Genomic DNA, 20528 nt, shown 5'->3' with positions numbered 1-20528 from the left:
TATGTCTTAAAAGACGCAGAACCTCCTTTGTTTTCGTACGCGAGGCGTGGAACCCACGTGACCGATCCGCTCCGTTCCAAAAATACGAAAACTATCAACCATGAAGCGGAGGCCACCCGAGCATAGAAATAGCAAGAAAGAAAAAAAAAACAAAAAAAAACCGCACGTAAAATCTAAAAAAACGCAAACGGACAACGAAAAAGGGGGGGTGCAACACGAGGACTTCCCAGGGGGTCACCCATCCTAGTACTACTCTCGCCCAAGCACGCTTAACTGCGGAGTTCTGATGGGATCCGGTGCATTAGTGCTGGTATGATCGCACCCGAAATACTATCCATGCTCATTGCTTTTATGTCTTAAAAGACGCAGAACCTCCTTTGTTTTCGTACGTGAGGCGTGGAACCCACGTGACCGATCGGCTCCGTTCCAAAAATACGAAAACCATCAACCATGAAGCGGAGGCCACCCGAGCATAGAAATAGCAAGAAAGAAAAAAAAACAAAAAAAAACCGCACGTAAAATCTAGAAAAACGCAAACGGACAACGAAAAAGGGGGGTGCAACACGAGGACTTCCCAGGGGGTCACCCATCCTAGTACTACTCTCGCCCAAGCACGCTTAACTGCGGAGTTCTGATGGGATCCGGTGCATTAGTGCTGGTATGATCGCACCCGAAATACTATCCATGCTTATTGCTTGTATGTCTTAAAAGACGCAGAACCTCCTTTGTTTTCGTACGCGAGGCGTGGGACCCACGTGACCGATCGGCTCCGTTCCAAAAATACGAAGACCATGAACCATGAAACGGAGGCCACCCGAGCATAGAAATAGAAAGAAAGAAAAAAAAACAAAAAAAAAACCGCACGTAAAATCTAAAAAAACGCAAACGGACAACGAAAAAGGGGGGTGCAACACGAGGACTTCCCAGGGGGTCACCCATCCTAGTACTACTCTCGCCCAAGCACGCTTAACTGCGGAGTTCTGATGGGATCCGGTGCATTAGTGCTGGTATGATCGCACCCGAAATACTGTCCATGCTTATTGCTTGTATGTCTTAAAAGACACAGAACCTCCTTTGTTTTCGTACGCGAGGCGTGGGACCCACGTGACCGATCGGCTCCGTTCCAAAAATACGAAGACCGTGAACCTTGAAACGGAGGCCACCCGAGCATAGAAATAGCAAGAAAAAAAAAACAAAAAAAAAACCGCCGTAAAATCTAAAAAAACGCAAACGGACAACGAAAAAGGGGGGTGCAACACGAGGACTTCCCAGGGGGTCACCCATCCTAGTACTACTCTCGCCCAAGCACGCTTAACTGCGGAGTTCTGATGGGATCCGGTGCATTAGTGCTGGTATGATCGCACCCAAAATACTATCCATGCTTATTGCTTGTATGTCTTAAAAGACGCAGAAACTCCTTTGTTTTCGTACGCGAGGCGTGGGACCCACGTGACCGATCAGCTCCGTTCCAAAAATACGAAGACCATCAACCATGAAGCGGAGGCCACCCGAGCATAGACATAGCAAGAAAGAAAAAAAACAAAAAAAAATCGCACGTAAAATCTAAAAAAACGCAAAAGGACAACGAAAAAGGGGGGTGCAACACGAGGACTTCCCATGGGGTCACCCATCCTAGTACTACTCTTGCCCAAGCACGCTTAACTGCAGAGTTCTGATGGGATCCGGTGCATTAGTGCTGGTATGATCGCACCCGAAATACTGTCCATGCTTATTGCTTGTATGTCTTAAAAGACACAGAACCTCCTTTGTTTTCGTACGCGAGGCGTGGGACCCACGTGACCGATCGGCTCCGTTCCAAAAATACGAAGACCGTGAACCTTGAAACGGAGGCCACCCGAGCATAGAAATAGCAAGAAAAAAAAAACAAAAAAAAAAACCGCACGTAAAATCTAAAAAAACGCATACGGACAACGAAAAAAGGGGGGTGCAATACGAGGACTTCCCAGGGGGTCACCCATCCTAGTACTACTCTCGCCCAAGCACGCTTAACTGCGGAGTTCTGATGGGATCCGGTGCATTAGTGCTGGTATGATCACACCCGAAATACTATCCATGCTTATTGCTTTTATGTCTTAAAAGACGCAGAACCTCCTTTGTTTTCGTACGCGAGGCGTGGAACCCACGTGACCGATCCGCTCCGTTCCAAAAATACGAAAACCATCAGCCATGAAGCGGAGGCCACCAGAGCATAGAAATAGCAAGAAAGAAAAAAAAAAACAAAAAAAAACCGCACGTAAAATCTAAAAAAACGCAAACGGACAACGAAAAAGGGGGGTGCAACACGAGGACTTCCGAGGGGGTCACCCATCCTAGTACTACCCTCGCCCAAGCACGCTTAACTGCGGAGTTCTGATGGGATCCGGTGCATTAGTGCTGATATGATCGCACACGAAATACTATCCATGCTTATTGTTTGTATGTCTTAAAAGACGCAGAACCTCCTTTGTTTTCGTACGCGAGGCGTGGGACCCACGTGACCGATCGGCTCCGTTCCAAAAATACGAAGACCATGAACCATGAAACGGAGGCCACCCGAGCATAGAAATAGCAAGAAAGAAAAAAAAAAGAAAAAAAAACCGCACGTAAAATCTAAAAAAACGCAAACGGACAACGAAAAAAGGGGTGCAACACGAGGACTTCCCAGGGGGTCACCCATCCTAGTACTACTCTCGCCCAAGCACGCTTAACTGCGGAGTTCTGATGGGATCCGGTGCATTAGTGCTGGTATGATCGCACCCAAAATACTATCCATGCTTATTGCTTGTATGTCTTAAAAGACGCAGAAACTCCTTTGTTTTCGTACGCGAGGCGTGGGACCCACGTGACCGATCAGCTCCGTTCCAAAAATACGAAGACCATCAACCATGAAGCAGAGGCCACCCGAGCATAGAAATAGCAAGAAAGAAAAAAAAACAAAAAAAAACCGCACGTAAAATCTAAAAAAACGCAAATGGACAACGAAAAAGGGGGGTGCAACACGAGGACTTCCCAGGGGGTCACCCATCCTAGTACTACTCTCGCCCAAGCACGCTTAACTGCGGAGTTCTGATGGGATCCGGTGCATTAGTGCTGATATGATCGCACCCAAAATACTATCCATGCTTATTGTTTGTATGTCTTAAAAGACGCAGAACCTCCTTTGTTTTCGTACGCGAGGCGTGGGACCCACGTGACCGATCGGCTCCGTTCCAAAAATACGAAGACCATGAACCATGAAACGGAGGCCACCCGAGCATAGAAATAGCAAGAAAGAAAAAAAAAACAAAAAAAAACCGCACGTAAAATCTAAAAAAACGCAAACGGACAACGAAAAAGGGGGGTGCAACACGAGGACTTCCCAGGGGGTCACCCATCCTAGTACTACTCTCGCCCAAGCACGCTTAACTGCGGAGTTCTGATGGGATCCGGTGCATTAGTGCTGGTATGATCGCACCCGAAATACTATCCATGCTTATTGTTTGTATGTCTTAAAAGACGCAGAACCTCCTTTGTTTTCGTACGCGAGGCGTGGGACCCACGTGACCGATCGGCTCCGTTCCAAAAATACGAAGACCATGAACCATGAAACGGAGGCCACCCGAGCATAGAAATAGCAAGAAAGAAAAAAAAAACAAAAAAAAAACGCACGTAAAATCTAAAAAAACGCAAACGGACAACGAAAAAGGGGGGTGCAACACGAGGACTTCCCAGGGGGTCACCCATCCTAGTACTACTCTCGCCCAAGCACGCTTAACTGCGGAGTTCTGATGGGATCCGGTGCATTAGTGCTGGTATGATCGCACCCAAAATACTATCCATGCTTATTGCTTGTATGTCTTAAAAGACGCAGAAACTCCTTTGTTTTCGTACGCGAGGCGTGGGACCCACGTGACCGATCAGCTCCGTTCCAAAAATACGAAGACCATCAACCATGAAGCGGAGGCCACCCGAGCATAGACATAGCAAGAAAGAAAAAAAACAAAAAAAAATCGCACGTAAAATCTAAAAAAACGCAAACGGACAACGAAAAAGAGGGGTGCAACACGAGGACTTCCCATGGGGTCACCCATCCTAGTACTACTCTCGCCCAAGCACGCTTAACTGCGGAGTTCTGATGGGATCCGGTGCATTAGTGCTGGTATGATCGCACCCGAAATACTGTCCATGCTTATTGCTTGTATGTCTTAAAAGACACAGAACCTCCTTTGTTTTCGTACGCGAGGCGTGGGACCCACGTGACCGATCGGCTCCGTTCCAAAAATACGAAGACCGTGAACCTTGAAACGGAGGCCACCCGAGCATAGAAATAGCAAGAAAAAAAAAACAAAAAAAAAACCGCACGTAAAATCTAAAAAAACGCATACGGACAACGAAAAAAGGGGGGTGCAACACGAGGACTTCCCAGGGGGTCACCCATCCTAGTACTACTCTCGCCCAAGCACGCTTAACTGCGGAGTTCTGATGGGATCCGGTGCATTAGTGCTGGTATGATCACACCCGAAATACTATCCATGCTTATTGCTTTTATGTCTTAAAAGACGCAGAACCTCCTTTGTTTTCATACGCGAGGCGTGGAACCCACGTGACCGATCCGCTCCGTTCCAAAAATACGAAAACCATCAGCCATGAAGCGGAGGCCACCAGAGCATAGAAATAGCAAGAAAGAAAAAAAAAACAAAAAAAAACCGCACGTAAAATCTAAAAAAACGCAAACGGACAACGAAAAAGGGGGGTGCAACACGAGGACTTCCCAGGGGGTCACCCATCCTAGTACTACTCTCGCCCAAGCACGCTTAACTGCGGAGTTCTGATGGGATCCGGTGCATTAGTGCTGATATGATCGCACACGAAATACTATCCATGCTTATTGTTTGTATGTCTTAAAAGACGCAGAACCTCCTTTGTTTTCGTACGCGAGGCGTGGGACCCACGTGACCGATCGGCTCCGTTCCAAAAATACGAAGACCATGAACCATGAAACGGAGGCCACCCGAGCATAGAAATAGCAAGAAAGAAAAAAAAAACAAAAAAAAACCGCACGTAAAATCTAAAAAAACGCAAACGGACAACGAAAAAAGGGGTGCAACACGAGGACTTCCCAGGGGGTCACCCATCCTAGTACTACTCTCGCCCAAGCACGCTTAACTGCGGAGTTCTGATGGGATCCGGTGCATTAGTGCTGGTATGATCGCACCCAAAATACTATCCATGCTTATTGCTTGTATGTCTTAAAAGACGCAGAAACTCCTTTGTTTTCGTACGCGAGGCGTGGGACCCACGTGACCGATCAGCTCCGTTCCAAAAATACGAAGACCATCAACCATGAAGCGGAGGCCACCCGAGCATAGACATAGAAAGAAAGAAAAAAAACAAAAAAAAAAACGCACGTAAAATCTAAAAAAACGCAAACGGACAACGAAAAAGGGGGGTGCAACACGAGGACTTCCCATGGGGTCACCCATCCTAGTACTACTCTCGCCCAAGCACGCTTAACTGCGGAGTTCTGCTGGGATCCGGTGCATTAGTGCTGGTATGATCGCACCCGAAATACTGTCCATGCTTATTGCTTGTATGTCTTAAAAGACACAGAACCTCCTTTGTTTTCGTACGCGAGGCGTGGGACCCACGTGACCGATCGGCTCCGTTCCAAAAATACGAAGACCGTGAACCTTGAAACGGAGGCCACCCGAGCATAGAAATAGCAAGAAAAAAAAAACAAAAAAAAAACCGCCGTAAAATCTAAAAAAACGCAAACGGACAACGAAAAAGGGGGGGTGCAACACGAGGACTTCCCAGGGGGTCACCCATCCTAGTACTACTCTCGCCCAAGCACGCTTAACTGCGGAGTTCTGATGGGATCCGGTGCATTAGTGCTGGTATGATCGCACCCGAAATACTGTCCATGCTTATTGCTTGTATGTCTTAAAAGACACAGAACCTCCTTTGTTTTCGTACGCGAGGCGTGGGACCCACGTGACCGATCGGCTCCGTTCCAAAAATACGAAGACCATGAACCATGAAACGGAGGCCACCCGAGCATAGAAATAGCAAGAAAAAAAAAACAAAAAAAAAACCGCACGTAAAATCTAAAAAAACGCAAACGGACAACGAAAAAGGGGGGGTGCAACACGAGGACTTCCCAGGGGGTCACCCATCCTAGTACTACTCTCGCCCAAGCACGCTTAACTGCGGCGTTCTTATGGGATCCGGTGCATTAGTGCTGGTATGATCGCACCCGAAATACTATCCATGCTTATTGCTTGTATGTCTTAAAAGACGCAGAACCTCCTTTGTTTTCGTACGCGAGGCGTGGGACCCACGTGACCGATCGGCTCCGTTCCAAAAATACGAAAACCATCAACCATGAAGCGGAGGCCACCCGAGCATAGAAATAGCAAGAAAGAAAAAAAAACAAAAAAAAACCGCACGTAAAATCTAAAAAAACGCAAATGGACAACGAAAAAGGGGGGTGCAACACGAGGACTTCCCAGGGGGTCACCCATCCTAGTACTACTCTCGCCCAAGCACGCTTAACTGCGGAGTTCTGATGGGATCCGGTGCATTAGTGCTGATATGATCGCACCCAAAATACTATCCATGCTTATTGTTTGTATGTCTTAAAAGACGCAGAACCTCCTTTGTTTTCGTACGCGAGGCGTGGGACCCACGTGACCGATCGGCTCCGTTCCAAAAATACGAAGACCATGAACCATGAAACGGAGGCCACCCGAGCATAGAAATAGCAAGAAAGAAAAAAAAAACAAAAAAAAACCGCACGTAAAATCTAAAAAAACGCAAACGGACAACGAAAAAGGGGGGTGCAACACGAGGACTTCCCAGGGGGTCACCCATCCTAGTACTACTCTCGCCCAAGCACGCTTAACTGCGGAGTTCTGATGGGATCCGGTGCATTAGTGCTGGTATGATCGCACCCAAAATACTATCCATGCTTATTGCTTGTATGTCTTAAAAGACGCAGAAACTCCTTTGTTTTCGTACGCGAGGCGTGGGACCCACGTGACCGATCAGCTCCGTTCCAAAAATACGAAGACCATCAACCATGAAGCGGAGGCCACCCGAGCATAGACATAGAAAGAAAGAAAAAAAACAAAAAAAAAACGCACGTAAAATCTAAAAAAACGCAAACGGACAACGAAAAAGGGGGGTGCAACACGAGGACTTCCCATGGGGTCACCCATCCTAGTACTACTCTCGCCCAAGCACGCTTAACTGCGGAGTTCTGATGGGATCCGGTGCATTAGTGCTGGTATGATCGCACCCGAAATACTGTCCATGCTTATTGCTTGTATGTCTTAAAAGACACAGAACCTCCTTTGTTTTCGTACGTGAGGCGTGGGACCCACGTGACCGATCGGCTCCGTTCCAAAAATACGAAGACCGTGAACCTTGAAACGGAGGCCACCCGAGCATAGAAATAGCAAGAAAAAAAAAACAAAAAAAAAACCGCCGTAAAATCTAAAAAAACGCAAACGGACAACGAAAAAGGGGGGGTGCAACACGAGGACTTCCCAGGGGGTCACCCATCCTAGTACTACTCTCGCCCAAGCACGCTTAACTGCGGAGTTCTGATGGGATCCGGTGCATTAGTGCTGGTATGATCGCACCCGAAATACTGTCCATGCTTATTGCTTGTATTTCTTAAAAGACACAGAACCTCCTTTGTTTTCGTACGCGAGGCGTGGGACCCACGTGACCGATCGGCTCCGTTCCAAAAATACGAAGACCATGAACCATGAAACGGAGGCCACCCGAGCATAGAAATAGCAAGAAAAAAAAAAAAAAAAAAAAAACGCACGTAAAATCTAAAAAAACGCAAACGGACAACGAAAAAGGGGGGTGCAACACGAGGACTTCCCAGGGGGTCACCCATCCTAGTACTACTCTCGCCCAAGCACGCTTAACTGCGGAGTTCTGATGGGATCCGGTGCATTAGTGCTGGTATGATCGCACCCGAAATACTATCCATGCTTATTGCTTGTATGTCTTAAAAGACGCAGAACCTCCTTTGTTTTCGTACGCGAGGCGTGGGACCCACGTGAACGATCGGCTCCGTTCCAAAAATACGAAAACCATCAACCATGAAGCGGAGGCCACCCGAGCATAGAAATAGCAAGAAAGAAAAAAAAACAAAAAAAAACCGCACGTAAAATCTAAAAAAACGCAAACGGACAACGAAAAAGGGGGGTGCAACACGAGGACTTCCCATGGGGTCACCCATCCTAGTACTACTCTCGCCCAAGCACGCTTAACTGCGGAGTTCTGATGGGATCCGGTGCATTAGTGCTGGTATGATCGCACCCGAAATACTATCCATGCTTATTGCTTGTATGTCTTAAATGACGCAGAACCTCCTTTGTTTTCGTACGCGAGGCGTGGGACCCACGTGACCGATCGGCTCCGTTCCAAAAATACGAAGACCGTGAACCTTGAAACGGAGGCCACCCGAGCATAGAAATAGCAAGAAAAAAAAAAACAAAAAAAAAACCGCCGTAAAATCTAAAAAAACGCAAACGGACAACGAAAAAGGGGGGGTGCAACACGAGGACTTCCCAGGGGGTCACCCATCCTAGTACTACTCTCGCCCAAGCACGCTTAACTGCGGAGTTCTGATGGGATCCGGTGCATTAGTGCTGGTATGATCGCACCCGAAATACTGTCCATGCTTATTGCTTGTATGTCTTAAAAGACACAGAACCTCCTTTGTTTTCGTACGCGAGGCGTGGGACCCACGTGACCGATCGGCTCCGTTCCAAAAATACGAAGACCATGAACCATGAAACGGAGGCCACCCGAGCATAGAAATAGCAAGAAAAAAAAACAAAAAAAAACGCACGTAAAATCTAAAAAAACGCAAACGGACAACGAAAAAGGGGGGTGCAACACGAGGACTTCCCAGGGGGTCACCCATCCTAGTACTACTCTCGCCCAAGCACGCTTACCTGCGGAGTTCTGATGGGATCCGGTGCATTAGTGCTGGTATGATCGCACCCGAAATACTATCCATGCTTATTGCTTGTATGTCTTAAAAGACGCAGAACCTCCTTTGTTTTCGTACGTGAGGCGTGGGACCCACGTGACCGATCGGCTCCGTTCCAAAAATACGAAAACCATCAACCATGAAGCGGAGGCCACCCGAGCATAGAAATAGCAAGAAAGAAAAAAAACAAAAAAAAACCGCACGTAAAATCTAAAAAAACGCAAATGGACAACGAAAAAGGGGGGTGCAACACGAGGACTTCCCAGGGGGTCACCCATCCTAGTACTACTCTCGCCCAAGCACGCTTAACTGCGGAGTTCTGATGGGATCCGGTGCATTAGTGCTGGTATGATCGCACCCGAAATACTATCCATGCTTATTGCTTGTATGTCTTAAATGACGCAGAACCTCCTTTGTTTTCGTACGCGAGGCGTGGGACCCACGTGACCGATCGGCTCCGTTCCAAAAATACGAAGACCATGAACCATGAAACGGAGGCCACCCGAGCATAGAAATAGCAAGAAAGAAAAAAAAAACAAAAAAAAACCGCACGTAAAATCTAAAAAAACGCAAACGGACAACGAAAAAGGGGGGTGCAACACGAGGACTTCCCAGGGGGTCACCCATCCTAGTACTACTCTCGCCCAAGCACGCTTAACTGCGGAGTTCTGATGGGATCCGGTGCATTAGTGCTGGTATGATCGCACCCAAAATACTATCCATGCTTATTGCTTGTATGTCTTAAAAGACGCAGAAACTCCTTTGTTTTCGTACGCGAGGCGTGGGACCCACGTGACCGATCAGCTCCGTTCCAAAAATACGAAGACCATCAACCATGAAGCGGAGGCCACCCGAGCATAGACATAGCAAGAAAGAAAAAAAACAAAAAAAAAAAACGCACGTAAAATCTAAAAAAACGCAAACGGACAACGAAAAAGGGGGTGCAACACGAGGACTTCCCATGGGGTCACCCATCCTAGTACTACTCTCGCCCAAGCACGCTTAACTGCGGAGTTCTGATGGGATCCGGTGCATTAGTGCTGGTATGATCGCACCCGAAATACTGTCCATGCTTATTGCTTGTATGTCTTAAAAGACACAGAACCTCCTTTGTTTTCGTACGCGAGGCGTGGGACCCACGTGACCGATCGGCTCCGTTCCAAAAATACGAAGACCGTGAACCTTGAAACGGAGGCCACCCGAGCATAGAAATAGCAAGAAAAAAAAAACAAAAAAAAAACCGCCGTAAAATCTAAAAAAACGCAAACGGACAACGAAAAAGGGGGGGTGCAACACGAGAACTTCCCAGGGGGTCACCCATCCTAGTACTACTCTCGCCCAAGCACGCTTAACTGCGGAGTTCTGATGGGATCCGGTGCATTAGTGCTGGTATGATCGCACCCGAAATACTGTCCATGCTTATTGCTTGTATGTCTTAAAAGACACAGAACCTCCTTTGTTTTCGTACGCGAGGCGTGGGACCCACGTGACCGATCGGCTCCGTTCCAAAAATACGAAGACCATGAACCATGAAACGGAGGCCACCCGAGCATAGAAATAGCAAGAAAAAAAAACAAAAAAAAACCGCACGTAAAATCTAAAAAAACGCAAACGGACAACGAAAAAGGGGGGGTGCAACACGAGGACTTCCCAGGGGGTCACCCATCCTAGTACTACTCTCGCCCAAGCACGCTTAACTGCGGAGTTCTGATGGGATCCGGTGCATTAGTGCTGGTATGATCGCACCCGAAATACTATCCATGCTTATTGCTTGTATGTCTTAAAAGACGCAGAACCTCCTTTGTTTTCGTACGCGAGGCGTGGGACCCACGTGACCGATCGGCTCCGTTCCAAAAATACGAAAACCATCAACCATGAAGCGGCGGCCACCCGAGCATAGAAATAGCAAGAAAGAAAAAAAAACAAAAAAAAACCGCACGTAAAATCTAAAAAAACGCAAATGGACAACGAAAAAGGGGGGTGCAACACGAGGACTTCCCAGGGGGTCACCCATCCTAGTACTACTCTCGCCCAAGCACGCTTAACTGCGGAGTTCTGATGGGATCCGGTGCATTAGTGCTGATATGATCGCACCCGAAATACTATCCATTCTTATTGTTTGTATGTCTTAAAAGACGCAGAACCTCCTTTGTTTTCGTACGCGAGGCGTGGGACCCACGTGACCGATCGGCTCCGTTCCAAAAATACGAAGACCATGAACCATGAAACGGAGGCCACCCGAGCATAGAAATAGCAAGAAAGAAAAAAAAAACAAAAAAAAACCGCACGTAAAATCTAAAAAAACGCAAACGGACAACGAAAAAGGGGGGTGCAACACGAGGACTTCCCAGGGGGTCACCCATCCTAGTACTACTCTCGCCCAAGCACGCTTAACTGCGGAGTTCTGATGGGATCCGGTGCATTAGTGCTGGTATGATCGCACCCAAAATACTATCCATGCTTATTGCTTGTATGTCTTAAAAGACGCAGAAACTCCTTTGTTTTCGTACGCGAGGCGTGGGACCCACGTGACCGATCAGCTCCGTTCCAAAAATACGAAGACCATCAACCATGAAGCGGAGGCCACCCGAGCATAGACATAGCAAGAAAGAAAAAAAACAAAAAAAAAAAACGCACGTAAAATCTAAAAAAACGCAAACGGACAACGAAAAAGGGGGTGCAACACGAGGACTTCCCATGGGGTCACCCATCCTAGTACTACTCTCGCCCAAGCACGCTTAACTGCGGAGTTCTGATGGGATCCGGTGCATAAGTGCTGGTATGATCGCACCCGAAATACTGTCCATGCTTATTGCTTGTATGTCTTAAAAGACACAGAACCTCCTTTGTTTTCGTACGCGAGGCGTGGGACCCACGTGACCGATCGGCTCCGTTCCAAAAATAAGAAGACCGTGAACCTTGAAACGGAGGCCACCCGAGCATAGAAATAGCAAGAAAAAAAAAACAAAAAAAAAACCGCCGTAAATTCTAAAAAAACGCAAACGGACAACGAAAAAGGGGGGGTGCAACACGAGGACTTCCCAGGGGGTCACCCATCCTAGTACTACTCTCGCCCAAGCACGCTTAACTGCGGAGTTCTGATGGGATCCGGTGCATTAGTGCTGGTATGATCGCACCCGAAATACTGTCCATGCTTATTGCTTGTATGTCTTAAAAGACACAGAACCTCCTTTGTTTTCGTACGCGAGGCGTGGGACCCACGTGACCGATCGGCTCCGTTCCAAAAATACGAAGACCATGAACCATGAAACGGAGGCCACCCGAGCATAGAAATAGCAAGAAAAAAAAACAAAAAAAAACCGCACGTAAAATCTAAAAAAACGCAAACGGACAACGAAAAAGGGGGGGTGCAACACGAGGACTTCCCAGGGGGTCACCCATCCTAGTACTACTCTCGCCCAAGCACGCTTAACTGCGGAGTTCTGATGGGATCCGGTGCATTAGTGCTGGTATGATCGCACCCGAAATACTATCCATGCTTATTGCTTGTATGTCTTAAAAGACGCAGAACCTCCTTTGTTTTCGTACGCGAGGCGTGGGACCCACGTGACCGATCGGCTCCGTTCCAAAAATACGAAAACCATCAACCATGAAGCGGCGGCCACCCGAGCATAGAAATAGCAAGAAAGAAAAAAAAAAACAAAAAAAAACCGCACGTAAAATCTAAAAAAACGCAAATGGACAACGAAAAAGGGGGGTGCAACACGAGGACTTCCCAGGGGGTCACCCATCCTAGTACTACTCTCGCCCAAGCACGCTTAACTGCGGAGTTCTGATGGGATCCGGTGCATTAGTGCTGATATGATCGCACCCGAAATACTATCCATGCTTATTGTTTGTATGTCTTAAAAGACGCAGAACCTCCTTTGTTTTCGTACGCGAGGCGTGGGACCCACGTGACCGATCGGCTCCGTTCCAAAAATACGAAGACCATGAACCATGAAACGGAGGCCACCCGAGCATAGAAATAGCAAGAAAGAAAAAAAAAACAAAAAAAAACCGCACGTAAAATCTAAAAAAACGCAAACGGACAACGAAAAAGGGGGGTGCAACACGAGGACTTCCCAGGGGGTCACCCATCCTAGTACTACTCTCGCCCAAGCACGCTTAACTGCGGAGTTCTGATGGGATCCGGTGCATTAGTGCTGGTATGATCGCACCCAAAATACTATCCATGCTTATTGCTTGTATGTCTTAAAAGACGCAGAAACTCCTTTGTTTTCGTACGCGAGGCGTGGGACCCACGTGACCGATCAGCTCCGTTCCAAAAATACGAAGACCATCAACCATGAAGCGGAGGCCACCCGAGCATAGACATAGAAAGAAAGAAAAAAAACAAAAAAAAACGCACGTAAAATCTAAAAAAACGCAAACGGACAAAGAAAAAGGGGGGTGCAACACGAGGACTTCCCATGGGGTCACCCATCCTAGTACTACTCTCGCCCAAGCACGCTTAACTGCGGAGTTCTGATGGGATCCGGTGCATTAGTGCTGGTATGATCGCACCCGAAATACTGTCCATGCTTATTGCTTGTATGTCTTAAAAGACACAGAACCTCCTTTGTTTTCGTACGTGAGGCGTGGGACCCACGTGACCGATCGGCTCCGTTCCAAAAATACGAAGACCGTGAACCTTGAAACGGAGGCCACCCGAGCATAGAAATAGCAAGAAAAAAAAAACAAAAAAAAAACCGCCGTAAAATCTAAAAAAACGCAAACGGACAACGAAAAAGGGGGGGTGCAACACGAGGACTTCCCAGGGGGTCACCCATCCTAGTACTACTCTCGCCCAAGCACGCTTAACTGCGGAGTTCTGATGGGATCCGGTGCATTAGTGCTGGTATGATCGCACCCGAAATACTGTCCATGCTTATTGCTTGTATGTCTTAAAAGACACAGAACCTCCTTTGTTTTCGTACGCGAGGCGTGGGACCCACGTGACCGATCGGCTCCGTTCCAAAAATACGAAGACCATGAACCATGAAACGGAGGCCACCCGAGCATAGAAATAGCAAGAAAAAAAAAACAAAAAAAAACCGCACGTAAAATCTAAAAAAACGCAAACGGACAACGAAAAAGGGGGGGTGCAACACAAGGACTTCCCAGGGGGTCACCCATCCTAGTACTACTCTCGCCCAAGCACGCTTAACTGCGGAGTTCTGATGGGATCCGGTGCATTAGTGCTGGTATGATCGCACCCGAAATACTATCCATGCTTATTGCTTGTATGTCTTAAAAGACGCAGAACCTCCTTTGTTTTCGTACACGAGGCGTGGGACCCACGTGACCGATCGGCTCCGTTCCAAAAATACGAAAACCATCAACCATGAAGCGGAGGCCACCCGAGCACAGAAATAGCAAGAAAGAAAAAAAAACAAAAAAAAACCGCACGTAAAATCTAAAAAAACGCAAATGGACAACGAAAAAGGGGGGTGCAACACGAGGACTTCGCAGGGGGTCACCCATCCTAGTACTACTCTCGCCCAAGCACGCTTAACTGCGGAGTTCTGATGGGATCCGGTGCATTAGTGCTGGTATGATCGCACCCGAAATACTATCCATGCTTATTGCTTGTATGTCTTAAAAGACGCAGAACCTCCTTTGTTTTCGTACGCGATGCGTGGGACCCACGTGACCGATCGGCTCCGTTCCAAAAATACGAAGACCATGAACCATGAAACGGAGGCCACCCGAGCATAGAAATAGCAAGAAAGAAAAAAAAACAAAAAAAAACCGCACGTAAAATCTAAAAAAACGCAAACGGACAACGAAAAAGGGGGGTGCAACACGAGGACTTCCCAGGGGGTCACCCATCCTAGTACTACTCTCACCCAAGCACGCTTAACTGCGGAGTTCTGATGGGATCCGGTGCATTAGTGCTGGTATGATCGCACCCGAAATACTATCCATGCTTATTGCTTGTATGTCTTAAAAGACGCAGAACTTCCTTTGTTTTCGTACGCGAGGCGTGGGACCCACGTGACCGATCGGCACCGTTCCAAAAATACGAAGACCACGAACCATGAAACGGAGGCCACCCGAGGATAGAAATAGCAAGAAAGAAAAAAAAAACAAAAAAAAACCGCACGTAAAATCTAAAAAAACGCAAACGGACAACGAAAAAGGGGGGTGCAACACGAGGACTTCCCAGGGGGTCACCCATCCTAGTACTACTCTCGCCCAAGCACGCTTAACTGCGGAGTTCTGATGGGATCCGGTGCATTAGTGCTGGTATGATCGCACCCAAAATACTATCCATGCTTATTGCTTATATGTCTTAAAAGACGCAGAAACTCCTTTGTTTTCGTACGCGAGGCGTGGGACCCACGTGACCGATCCGCTCCGTTCCAAAAATACGAAGACCATCAACCATGAAGCGGAGGCCACCCGAGCATAGAAATAGCAAGAAAGAAAAAAAAACAAAAAAAAAACGCACGTAAAATCTAAAAAAACGCAAACGGACAACGAAAAAGGGGGTGCAACACGAGGACTTCCCATGGGGTCACCCATCCTAGTACTACTCTCGCCCAAGCACGCTTAACTGCGGAGTTCTGATGGGATCCGGTGCATTAGTGCTGGTATGATCACACCCGAAATACTGTCCATGCTTATTGCTTGTATGTCTTAAAAGACACAGAACCTCCTTTGTTTTCGTACGCGAGGCGTGGGACCCACGTGACCGATCGGCTCCGTTCCAAAAATACGAAGACCATGAACCTTGAAACGGAGGCCACCCGAGCATAGAAATAGCAAGAAAAAAAAAACAAAAAAAAAACCGCACGTAAAGTCTAAAAAAACGCAAACGGACAACGAAAAAGGGGGGGTGCAACACGAGGACTTCCCAGGGGGTCACCCATCCTAGTACTACTTTCGCCCAAGCACGCTTAACTGCGAAGTTCTGATGGGATCCGGTGCATTAGTGCTGGTATGATCGCACCCGAAATACAATCCATGCTTATTGCTTTTATGTCTTAAAAGACGCAGAACCTCCTTTGTTTTCGTACGCGAGGCGTGGAACCCACGTGACCGATCCGCTCCGTTCGAAAAATACGAAAACCATCAACCATGAAGCGGAGGCCACCCGAGCATAGAAATAGCAAGAAAGAAAAAAAAAACAAAAAAAAACCGCACGTAAAATCTAAAAAAACGCAAACGGACAACGAAAAAGGGGGGTGCAACACGAGGACTTCCCAGGGGGTCACCCATCCTAGTACTACTCTCGCCCAAGCACGCTTAACTGCGGAGTTCTGATGGGATCCGGTGCATTAGTGCTGGTATGATCGCACCCAAAATACTATCCATGCTTATTGCTTGTATGTCTTAAAAGACGCAGAAACTCCTTTGTTTTCGTACGCGAGGCGTGGGACCCACGTAACCGATCAGCTCCGTTCCAAAAATACGAAGACCATCAACCATGAAGCGGAGGCCACCCGAGCATAGACATAGAAAGAAAGAAAAAAAACAAAAAAAAAAACGCACGTAAAATCTAAAAAAACGCAAACGGACAACGAAAAAGGGGGGTGCAACACGAGGACTTCCCATGGGGTCACCCATCCTAGTACTACTCTCGCCCAAGCACGCTTAACTGCGGAGTTCTGATGGGATCCGGTGCATTAGTGCTGGTATGATCGCACCCGAAATACTGTCCATGCTTATTGCTTGTATGTCTTAAAAGACACAGAACCTCCTTTGTTTTCGTACGTGAGGCGTGGGACCCACGTGACCGATCGGCTCCGTTCCAAAAATACGAAGACCGTGAACCTTGAAACGGAGGCCACCCGAGCATAGAAATAGCAAGAAAAAAAAAACAAAAAAAAAACCGCCGTAAAATCTAAAAAAACGCAAACGGACAACGAAAAAGGGGGGGTGCAACACGAGGACTTCCCAGGGGGTCACCCATCCTAGTACTACTCTCGCCCAAGCACGCTTAACTGCGGAGTTCTGATGGGATCCGGTGCATTAGTGCTGGTATGATCGCACCCGAAATACTATCCATGCTTATTGCTTGTATGTCTTAAAAGACGCAGAACCTCCTTTGTTTTCGTACGCGAGGCGTGGGACCCACGTGACCGATCCGCTCCGTTCCAAAAATACGAAGACCATCAACCATGAAGCGGAGGCCACCCGAGCATAGAAATAGCAAGAAAGAAAAAAAAACAAAAAAAAAACGCACGTAAAATCTAAAAAAACGCAAACGGACAACGAAAAAGGGGGTGCAACACGAGGACTTCCCATGGGGTCACCCATCCTAGTACTACTCTCGCCCAAGCACGCTTAACTGCGGAGTTCTGATGGGATCCGGTGCATTAGTGCTGGTATGATCACACCCGAAATACTGTCCATGCTTATTGCTTGTATGTCTTAAAAGACACAGAACCTCCTTTGTTTTCGTACGCGAGGCGTGGGACCCACGTGACCGATCGGCTCCGTTCCAAAAATACGAAGACCATGAACCTTGAAACGGAGGCCACCCGAGCATAGAAATAGCAAGAAAAAAAAAACAAAAAAAAAACCGCACGTAAAATCTAAAAAAACGCAAACGGACAACGAAAAAGGGGGGGTGCAACACGAGGACTTCCCAGGGGGTCACCCATCCTAGTACTACTCTCGCCCAAGCACGCTTAACTGCGAAGTTCTGATGGGATCCGGTGCATTAGTGCTGGTATGATCGCACCCGAAATACAATCCATGCTTATTGCTTTTATGTCTTAAAAGACGCAGAACCTCCTTTGTTTTCGTACGCGAGGCGTGGAACCCACGTGACCGATCCGCTCCGTTCCAAAAATACGAAAACCATCAACCATGAAGCGGAGGCCACCCGAGCATAGAAATAGCAAGAAAGAAAAAAAAACAAAAAAAAACCGCACGTAAAATCTAAAAAAACGCAAACGGACAACGAAAAAGGGGGGTGCAACACGAGGACTTCCCAGGGGGTCACCCATCCTAGTACTACTCTCGCCCAAGCACGCTTAACTGCGGAGTTCTGATGGGATCCGGTGCATTAGTGCTGGTATGATCGCACCCAAAATACTATCCATGCTTATTGCTTGTATGTCTTAAAAGACGCAGAAACTCCTTTGTTTTCGTACGCGAGGCGTGGGACCCACGTGACCGATCAGCTCCGTTCCAAAAATACGAAGACCATCAACCATGAAGCGGAGGCCACCCGAGCATAGACATAGAAAGAAAGAAAAAAAACAAAAAAAAAAAACGCACGTAAAATCTAAAAAAACGCAAACGGACAACGAAAAAGGGGGGTGCAACACGAGGACTTCCCATGGGGTCACCCATCCTAGTACTACTCTCGCCCAAGCACGCTTAACTGCGGAGTTCTGATGGGATCCGGTGCATTAGTGCTGGTATGATCGCACCCGAAATACTGTCCATGCTTATTGCTTGTATGTCTTAAAATACACAGAACCTCCTTTGTTTTCGTACGTGAGGCGTGGGACCCACGTGACCGATCGGCTCCGTTCCAAAAATACGAAGACCGTGAACCTTGAAACGGAGGCCACCCGAGCATAGAAATAGCAAGAAAAAAAAAACAAAAAAAAAACCGCCGTAAAATCTAAAAAAACGCAAACGGACAACGAAAAAGGGGGGGTGCAACACGAGGACTTCCCAGGGGGTCACCCATCCTAGTACTACTCTCGCCCAAGCACGCTTAACTGCGGAGTTCTGATGGGATCCGGTGCATTAGTGCTGGTATGATCGCACCCGAAATACTGTCCATGCTTATTGCTTGTATGTCTTAAAAGACACAGAACCTCCTTTGTTTTCGTACGCGAGGCGTGGGACCCACGTGACCGATCGGCTCCGTTCCAAAAATACGAAGACCATGAACCATGAAACGGAGGCCACCCGAGCATAGAAATAGCAAGAAAAAAAAAACAAAAAAAAACCGCACGTAAAATCTAAAAAAACGCAAACGGACAACGAAAAAGGGGGGGTGCAACACGAGGACTTCCCAGGGGGTCACCCATCCTAGTACTACTCTCGCCCAAGCACGCTTAACTGCGGAGTTCTGATGGGATCCGGTGCATTAGTGCTGGTATGATCGCACCCGAAATACTATCCATGCTTATTGCTTGTATGTCTTAAAAGACGCAGAGCCTCCTTTGTTTTCGTACGCGAGGCGTGGGACCCACGTGACCGATCGGCTCCGTTCCAAAAATACGAAAACCATCAACCATGAATTGGAGGCCACCCGAGCATAGAAATAGCAAGAAAGAAAAAAAAACAAAAAAAAACCGCACGTAAAATCTAAAAAAACGCAAACGGACAACGAAAAAGGGGGGTGCAACACGAGGACTTCCCAGGGGGTCACCCATCCTAGTACTACTCTCGCCCAAGCACGCTTAACTGCGGAGTTCTGATGGGATCCGGTGCATTAGTGCTGGTATGATCGCACCCGAAATACTATCCATGCTTATTGCTTGTATGTCTTAAAAGACGCAGAACCTCCTTTGTTTTCGTACGCGAGGCGTGGGACCCACGTGACCGATCGGCACCGTTCCAAAAATACGAAGACCACGAACCATGAAACGGAGGCCACCCGAGGATAGAAATAGCAAGAAAGAAAAAAAAAACAAAAAAAAACCGCACGTAAAATCTAAAAAAACGCAAACGGACAACGAAAAAGGGGGGTGCAACACGAGGAGTTCCCAGGGGGTCACCCATCCTAGTACTACTCTCGCCCAAGCACGCTTAACTGCGGAGTTCTGATGGGATCCGGTGCATTAGTGCTGGTATGATCACACCCAAAATACTATCCATGCTTATTGCTTGTATGTCTTAAAAGACGCAGAAACTCCTTTGTTTTCGTACGCGAGGCGTGGGACCCACGTGACCGATCCGCTCCGTTCCAAAAATACGAAGACCATCAACCATGAAGCGGAGGCCACCCGAGCATAGAAATAGCAAGAAAGAAAAAAAAACAAAAAAAAAACGCACGTAAAATCTAAAAAAACGCAAACGGACAACGAAAAAGGGGGTGCAACACGAGGACTTCCCATGGGGTCACCCATCCTAGTACTACTCTCGCCCAAGCACGCTTAACTGCGGAGTTCTGATGGGATCCGGTGCATTAGTGCTGGTATGATCACACCCGAAATACTGTCCATGCTTATTGCTTGTATGTCTTAAAAGACACAGAACCTCCTTTGTTTTCGTACGCGAGGCGTGGGACCCACGTGACCGATCGGCTCCGTTCCAAAAATACGAAGACCATGAACCTTGAAACGGAGGCCACCCGAGCATAGAAATAGCAAGAAAAAAAAAACAAAAAAAAAACCGCACGTAAAATCTAAAAAAACGCAAACGGACAACGAAAAAGGGGGGGTGCAACACGAGGACTTCCCAGGGGGTCACCCATCCTAGTACTACTCTCGCCCATGCACGCTTAACTGCGAAGTTCTGATGGGATCCGGTGCATTAATGCTGGTATGATCGCACCCGAAATACTATCCATGCTTATTGCTTTTATGTCTTAAAAGACGCAGAACCTCCT

General features: G+C 47.5%; 59 non-coding genes across 59 annotated transcripts; all 59 read right to left on the bottom strand.

Annotated features, from left to right (window-relative positions):
• Nucleotides 1–205: 205 nt before the first annotated feature.
• LOC145148730 (5S ribosomal RNA) lies at nt 206–324 on the bottom strand. The gene has a single exon (XR_013729601.1). It is a non-coding gene; the product is annotated as a 5S ribosomal RNA (ribosomal RNA).
• A 229-nt stretch (nt 325–553) lies between these two features.
• On the bottom strand, nt 554–672 carry LOC145148719 (5S ribosomal RNA). The gene has a single exon (XR_013729590.1). It is a non-coding gene; the product is annotated as a 5S ribosomal RNA (ribosomal RNA).
• Nucleotides 673–902: 230 nt separating this feature from the next.
• Nucleotides 903–1021, bottom strand: LOC145148707 (5S ribosomal RNA). Its single transcript, XR_013729579.1, has one exon. It is a non-coding gene; the product is annotated as a 5S ribosomal RNA (ribosomal RNA).
• A 226-nt stretch (nt 1022–1247) lies between these two features.
• LOC145148695 (5S ribosomal RNA) lies at nt 1248–1366 on the bottom strand. The gene has a single exon (XR_013729568.1). It is a non-coding gene; the product is annotated as a 5S ribosomal RNA (ribosomal RNA).
• A 228-nt stretch (nt 1367–1594) lies between these two features.
• LOC145145893 (5S ribosomal RNA) lies at nt 1595–1713 on the bottom strand. Its single transcript, XR_013726845.1, has one exon. It is a non-coding gene; the product is annotated as a 5S ribosomal RNA (ribosomal RNA).
• Nucleotides 1714–1942: 229 nt separating this feature from the next.
• LOC145153898 (5S ribosomal RNA) lies at nt 1943–2061 on the bottom strand. Its single transcript, XR_013734390.1, has one exon. It is a non-coding gene; the product is annotated as a 5S ribosomal RNA (ribosomal RNA).
• A 231-nt stretch (nt 2062–2292) lies between these two features.
• On the bottom strand, nt 2293–2411 carry LOC145146187 (5S ribosomal RNA). The gene has a single exon (XR_013727134.1). It is a non-coding gene; the product is annotated as a 5S ribosomal RNA (ribosomal RNA).
• Nucleotides 2412–2640: 229 nt separating this feature from the next.
• LOC145148684 (5S ribosomal RNA) lies at nt 2641–2759 on the bottom strand. Its single transcript, XR_013729557.1, has one exon. It is a non-coding gene; the product is annotated as a 5S ribosomal RNA (ribosomal RNA).
• A 229-nt stretch (nt 2760–2988) lies between these two features.
• On the bottom strand, nt 2989–3107 carry LOC145155370 (5S ribosomal RNA). Its single transcript, XR_013735815.1, has one exon. It is a non-coding gene; the product is annotated as a 5S ribosomal RNA (ribosomal RNA).
• A 230-nt stretch (nt 3108–3337) lies between these two features.
• Nucleotides 3338–3456, bottom strand: LOC145148673 (5S ribosomal RNA). The gene has a single exon (XR_013729546.1). It is a non-coding gene; the product is annotated as a 5S ribosomal RNA (ribosomal RNA).
• A 230-nt stretch (nt 3457–3686) lies between these two features.
• Nucleotides 3687–3805, bottom strand: LOC145148661 (5S ribosomal RNA). Its single transcript, XR_013729535.1, has one exon. It is a non-coding gene; the product is annotated as a 5S ribosomal RNA (ribosomal RNA).
• Nucleotides 3806–4033: 228 nt separating this feature from the next.
• On the bottom strand, nt 4034–4152 carry LOC145153143 (5S ribosomal RNA). The gene has a single exon (XR_013733667.1). It is a non-coding gene; the product is annotated as a 5S ribosomal RNA (ribosomal RNA).
• A 228-nt stretch (nt 4153–4380) lies between these two features.
• LOC145153984 (5S ribosomal RNA) lies at nt 4381–4499 on the bottom strand. Its single transcript, XR_013734472.1, has one exon. It is a non-coding gene; the product is annotated as a 5S ribosomal RNA (ribosomal RNA).
• A 230-nt stretch (nt 4500–4729) lies between these two features.
• Nucleotides 4730–4848, bottom strand: LOC145143522 (5S ribosomal RNA). The gene has a single exon (XR_013724555.1). It is a non-coding gene; the product is annotated as a 5S ribosomal RNA (ribosomal RNA).
• A 229-nt stretch (nt 4849–5077) lies between these two features.
• Nucleotides 5078–5196, bottom strand: LOC145148648 (5S ribosomal RNA). The gene has a single exon (XR_013729523.1). It is a non-coding gene; the product is annotated as a 5S ribosomal RNA (ribosomal RNA).
• A 229-nt stretch (nt 5197–5425) lies between these two features.
• LOC145144015 (5S ribosomal RNA) lies at nt 5426–5544 on the bottom strand. The gene has a single exon (XR_013725037.1). It is a non-coding gene; the product is annotated as a 5S ribosomal RNA (ribosomal RNA).
• A 227-nt stretch (nt 5545–5771) lies between these two features.
• LOC145148637 (5S ribosomal RNA) lies at nt 5772–5890 on the bottom strand. Its single transcript, XR_013729512.1, has one exon. It is a non-coding gene; the product is annotated as a 5S ribosomal RNA (ribosomal RNA).
• A 228-nt stretch (nt 5891–6118) lies between these two features.
• On the bottom strand, nt 6119–6237 carry LOC145146245 (5S ribosomal RNA). The gene has a single exon (XR_013727192.1). It is a non-coding gene; the product is annotated as a 5S ribosomal RNA (ribosomal RNA).
• A 229-nt stretch (nt 6238–6466) lies between these two features.
• On the bottom strand, nt 6467–6585 carry LOC145155369 (5S ribosomal RNA). Its single transcript, XR_013735814.1, has one exon. It is a non-coding gene; the product is annotated as a 5S ribosomal RNA (ribosomal RNA).
• Nucleotides 6586–6815: 230 nt separating this feature from the next.
• LOC145148625 (5S ribosomal RNA) lies at nt 6816–6934 on the bottom strand. Its single transcript, XR_013729501.1, has one exon. It is a non-coding gene; the product is annotated as a 5S ribosomal RNA (ribosomal RNA).
• Nucleotides 6935–7162: 228 nt separating this feature from the next.
• Nucleotides 7163–7281, bottom strand: LOC145153140 (5S ribosomal RNA). Its single transcript, XR_013733666.1, has one exon. It is a non-coding gene; the product is annotated as a 5S ribosomal RNA (ribosomal RNA).
• Nucleotides 7282–7508: 227 nt separating this feature from the next.
• On the bottom strand, nt 7509–7627 carry LOC145148612 (5S ribosomal RNA). Its single transcript, XR_013729490.1, has one exon. It is a non-coding gene; the product is annotated as a 5S ribosomal RNA (ribosomal RNA).
• A 227-nt stretch (nt 7628–7854) lies between these two features.
• Nucleotides 7855–7973, bottom strand: LOC145148601 (5S ribosomal RNA). Its single transcript, XR_013729479.1, has one exon. It is a non-coding gene; the product is annotated as a 5S ribosomal RNA (ribosomal RNA).
• Nucleotides 7974–8202: 229 nt separating this feature from the next.
• On the bottom strand, nt 8203–8321 carry LOC145153138 (5S ribosomal RNA). Its single transcript, XR_013733664.1, has one exon. It is a non-coding gene; the product is annotated as a 5S ribosomal RNA (ribosomal RNA).
• A 228-nt stretch (nt 8322–8549) lies between these two features.
• LOC145148590 (5S ribosomal RNA) lies at nt 8550–8668 on the bottom strand. Its single transcript, XR_013729468.1, has one exon. It is a non-coding gene; the product is annotated as a 5S ribosomal RNA (ribosomal RNA).
• Nucleotides 8669–8892: 224 nt separating this feature from the next.
• On the bottom strand, nt 8893–9011 carry LOC145155808 (5S ribosomal RNA). Its single transcript, XR_013736236.1, has one exon. It is a non-coding gene; the product is annotated as a 5S ribosomal RNA (ribosomal RNA).
• Nucleotides 9012–9239: 228 nt separating this feature from the next.
• LOC145148579 (5S ribosomal RNA) lies at nt 9240–9358 on the bottom strand. The gene has a single exon (XR_013729457.1). It is a non-coding gene; the product is annotated as a 5S ribosomal RNA (ribosomal RNA).
• Nucleotides 9359–9588: 230 nt separating this feature from the next.
• LOC145148567 (5S ribosomal RNA) lies at nt 9589–9707 on the bottom strand. Its single transcript, XR_013729446.1, has one exon. It is a non-coding gene; the product is annotated as a 5S ribosomal RNA (ribosomal RNA).
• Nucleotides 9708–9936: 229 nt separating this feature from the next.
• On the bottom strand, nt 9937–10055 carry LOC145153137 (5S ribosomal RNA). The gene has a single exon (XR_013733663.1). It is a non-coding gene; the product is annotated as a 5S ribosomal RNA (ribosomal RNA).
• A 227-nt stretch (nt 10056–10282) lies between these two features.
• On the bottom strand, nt 10283–10401 carry LOC145153723 (5S ribosomal RNA). The gene has a single exon (XR_013734216.1). It is a non-coding gene; the product is annotated as a 5S ribosomal RNA (ribosomal RNA).
• Nucleotides 10402–10627: 226 nt separating this feature from the next.
• On the bottom strand, nt 10628–10746 carry LOC145148556 (5S ribosomal RNA). The gene has a single exon (XR_013729435.1). It is a non-coding gene; the product is annotated as a 5S ribosomal RNA (ribosomal RNA).
• A 229-nt stretch (nt 10747–10975) lies between these two features.
• Nucleotides 10976–11094, bottom strand: LOC145155368 (5S ribosomal RNA). Its single transcript, XR_013735813.1, has one exon. It is a non-coding gene; the product is annotated as a 5S ribosomal RNA (ribosomal RNA).
• A 230-nt stretch (nt 11095–11324) lies between these two features.
• On the bottom strand, nt 11325–11443 carry LOC145148544 (5S ribosomal RNA). The gene has a single exon (XR_013729424.1). It is a non-coding gene; the product is annotated as a 5S ribosomal RNA (ribosomal RNA).
• Nucleotides 11444–11672: 229 nt separating this feature from the next.
• Nucleotides 11673–11791, bottom strand: LOC145154234 (5S ribosomal RNA). The gene has a single exon (XR_013734717.1). It is a non-coding gene; the product is annotated as a 5S ribosomal RNA (ribosomal RNA).
• Nucleotides 11792–12018: 227 nt separating this feature from the next.
• LOC145148532 (5S ribosomal RNA) lies at nt 12019–12137 on the bottom strand. The gene has a single exon (XR_013729412.1). It is a non-coding gene; the product is annotated as a 5S ribosomal RNA (ribosomal RNA).
• Nucleotides 12138–12363: 226 nt separating this feature from the next.
• LOC145148520 (5S ribosomal RNA) lies at nt 12364–12482 on the bottom strand. Its single transcript, XR_013729401.1, has one exon. It is a non-coding gene; the product is annotated as a 5S ribosomal RNA (ribosomal RNA).
• A 231-nt stretch (nt 12483–12713) lies between these two features.
• Nucleotides 12714–12832, bottom strand: LOC145155367 (5S ribosomal RNA). The gene has a single exon (XR_013735812.1). It is a non-coding gene; the product is annotated as a 5S ribosomal RNA (ribosomal RNA).
• A 230-nt stretch (nt 12833–13062) lies between these two features.
• On the bottom strand, nt 13063–13181 carry LOC145148508 (5S ribosomal RNA). Its single transcript, XR_013729390.1, has one exon. It is a non-coding gene; the product is annotated as a 5S ribosomal RNA (ribosomal RNA).
• A 227-nt stretch (nt 13182–13408) lies between these two features.
• On the bottom strand, nt 13409–13527 carry LOC145153136 (5S ribosomal RNA). The gene has a single exon (XR_013733662.1). It is a non-coding gene; the product is annotated as a 5S ribosomal RNA (ribosomal RNA).
• Nucleotides 13528–13754: 227 nt separating this feature from the next.
• On the bottom strand, nt 13755–13873 carry LOC145148497 (5S ribosomal RNA). The gene has a single exon (XR_013729379.1). It is a non-coding gene; the product is annotated as a 5S ribosomal RNA (ribosomal RNA).
• A 227-nt stretch (nt 13874–14100) lies between these two features.
• On the bottom strand, nt 14101–14219 carry LOC145154218 (5S ribosomal RNA). The gene has a single exon (XR_013734702.1). It is a non-coding gene; the product is annotated as a 5S ribosomal RNA (ribosomal RNA).
• A 229-nt stretch (nt 14220–14448) lies between these two features.
• On the bottom strand, nt 14449–14567 carry LOC145154782 (5S ribosomal RNA). Its single transcript, XR_013735243.1, has one exon. It is a non-coding gene; the product is annotated as a 5S ribosomal RNA (ribosomal RNA).
• A 229-nt stretch (nt 14568–14796) lies between these two features.
• LOC145155784 (5S ribosomal RNA) lies at nt 14797–14915 on the bottom strand. The gene has a single exon (XR_013736212.1). It is a non-coding gene; the product is annotated as a 5S ribosomal RNA (ribosomal RNA).
• Nucleotides 14916–15145: 230 nt separating this feature from the next.
• On the bottom strand, nt 15146–15264 carry LOC145148486 (5S ribosomal RNA). The gene has a single exon (XR_013729368.1). It is a non-coding gene; the product is annotated as a 5S ribosomal RNA (ribosomal RNA).
• Nucleotides 15265–15492: 228 nt separating this feature from the next.
• LOC145154606 (5S ribosomal RNA) lies at nt 15493–15611 on the bottom strand. Its single transcript, XR_013735073.1, has one exon. It is a non-coding gene; the product is annotated as a 5S ribosomal RNA (ribosomal RNA).
• Nucleotides 15612–15839: 228 nt separating this feature from the next.
• On the bottom strand, nt 15840–15958 carry LOC145146198 (5S ribosomal RNA). The gene has a single exon (XR_013727144.1). It is a non-coding gene; the product is annotated as a 5S ribosomal RNA (ribosomal RNA).
• Nucleotides 15959–16188: 230 nt separating this feature from the next.
• LOC145148474 (5S ribosomal RNA) lies at nt 16189–16307 on the bottom strand. Its single transcript, XR_013729357.1, has one exon. It is a non-coding gene; the product is annotated as a 5S ribosomal RNA (ribosomal RNA).
• Nucleotides 16308–16536: 229 nt separating this feature from the next.
• LOC145153135 (5S ribosomal RNA) lies at nt 16537–16655 on the bottom strand. Its single transcript, XR_013733661.1, has one exon. It is a non-coding gene; the product is annotated as a 5S ribosomal RNA (ribosomal RNA).
• A 227-nt stretch (nt 16656–16882) lies between these two features.
• LOC145148463 (5S ribosomal RNA) lies at nt 16883–17001 on the bottom strand. The gene has a single exon (XR_013729346.1). It is a non-coding gene; the product is annotated as a 5S ribosomal RNA (ribosomal RNA).
• A 228-nt stretch (nt 17002–17229) lies between these two features.
• On the bottom strand, nt 17230–17348 carry LOC145154604 (5S ribosomal RNA). Its single transcript, XR_013735072.1, has one exon. It is a non-coding gene; the product is annotated as a 5S ribosomal RNA (ribosomal RNA).
• A 228-nt stretch (nt 17349–17576) lies between these two features.
• Nucleotides 17577–17695, bottom strand: LOC145156058 (5S ribosomal RNA). Its single transcript, XR_013736483.1, has one exon. It is a non-coding gene; the product is annotated as a 5S ribosomal RNA (ribosomal RNA).
• Nucleotides 17696–17924: 229 nt separating this feature from the next.
• LOC145148452 (5S ribosomal RNA) lies at nt 17925–18043 on the bottom strand. The gene has a single exon (XR_013729335.1). It is a non-coding gene; the product is annotated as a 5S ribosomal RNA (ribosomal RNA).
• Nucleotides 18044–18273: 230 nt separating this feature from the next.
• LOC145153134 (5S ribosomal RNA) lies at nt 18274–18392 on the bottom strand. Its single transcript, XR_013733660.1, has one exon. It is a non-coding gene; the product is annotated as a 5S ribosomal RNA (ribosomal RNA).
• Nucleotides 18393–18619: 227 nt separating this feature from the next.
• On the bottom strand, nt 18620–18738 carry LOC145148440 (5S ribosomal RNA). Its single transcript, XR_013729324.1, has one exon. It is a non-coding gene; the product is annotated as a 5S ribosomal RNA (ribosomal RNA).
• Nucleotides 18739–18965: 227 nt separating this feature from the next.
• Nucleotides 18966–19084, bottom strand: LOC145148428 (5S ribosomal RNA). The gene has a single exon (XR_013729313.1). It is a non-coding gene; the product is annotated as a 5S ribosomal RNA (ribosomal RNA).
• Nucleotides 19085–19313: 229 nt separating this feature from the next.
• LOC145148415 (5S ribosomal RNA) lies at nt 19314–19432 on the bottom strand. Its single transcript, XR_013729301.1, has one exon. It is a non-coding gene; the product is annotated as a 5S ribosomal RNA (ribosomal RNA).
• Nucleotides 19433–19662: 230 nt separating this feature from the next.
• LOC145154743 (5S ribosomal RNA) lies at nt 19663–19781 on the bottom strand. The gene has a single exon (XR_013735203.1). It is a non-coding gene; the product is annotated as a 5S ribosomal RNA (ribosomal RNA).
• A 228-nt stretch (nt 19782–20009) lies between these two features.
• On the bottom strand, nt 20010–20128 carry LOC145154603 (5S ribosomal RNA). Its single transcript, XR_013735071.1, has one exon. It is a non-coding gene; the product is annotated as a 5S ribosomal RNA (ribosomal RNA).
• Nucleotides 20129–20356: 228 nt separating this feature from the next.
• Nucleotides 20357–20475, bottom strand: LOC145145747 (5S ribosomal RNA). Its single transcript, XR_013726705.1, has one exon. It is a non-coding gene; the product is annotated as a 5S ribosomal RNA (ribosomal RNA).
• Nucleotides 20476–20528: the final 53 nt, after the last annotated feature.

This window comes from Lactuca virosa, chromosome 1 (genome assembly GCF_052849685.1).
Source record: "Lactuca virosa cultivar CGN04683 chromosome 1, Lactuca_virosa_CGN04683_v6, whole genome shotgun sequence".
In the NCBI taxonomy this organism is placed as follows: Eukaryota; Viridiplantae; Streptophyta; class Magnoliopsida; order Asterales; family Asteraceae; genus Lactuca; species Lactuca virosa.
This window is presented reverse-complemented; position numbering and strand designations above follow the sequence as displayed.